A 294-nucleotide genomic window follows, 5' to 3' on the forward strand; every position below is an offset into this window, starting at 1 on the left:
CACGCGGGCGCCCGCAGAGCCGAGCGGGATCCTGGGCACAAGGGCGTTCCCGCCCGTTTCGGGCAGTGACAGCCATCGCCCCTCTGGCTCCCCGCAGGAGGCGGACGACGCAGTCCAGTCCCCGGACCGTCCCCTCTGCCTCCTTCCCTCTAACCTCCCGCTCGCGTGCCAGGTCCCCGCCAGCGTGGACTTACCCACACACGCCCGCCACATGCTGGGGGGCAGGGAACCAGGTCGCCCCCTCTCTTTACTACAGGGCCTTCTCCTCCCAGGGCCGCACGGGGGTCCCCGGGC

At 72.1% G+C, this 294-nt stretch overlaps 1 protein-coding gene across 1 annotated transcript in view; it reads right to left on the minus strand.

Moving 5' to 3' along the window:
- Positions 1–294, minus strand: part of NADSYN1 (NAD synthetase 1) — a gene marked incomplete at its 5' end in the record, with an annotated part of 20,250 nt that overhangs the window by 11,943 nt on the left and 8,013 nt on the right. The gene's annotated exons all lie outside the window — the stretch shown is intronic.

This window comes from Myotis davidii, unplaced genomic scaffold, assembly GCF_000327345.1.
Source record: "Myotis davidii unplaced genomic scaffold, ASM32734v1 scaffold3578, whole genome shotgun sequence".
Taxonomy (NCBI): domain Eukaryota; kingdom Metazoa; phylum Chordata; class Mammalia; order Chiroptera; family Vespertilionidae; genus Myotis; species Myotis davidii.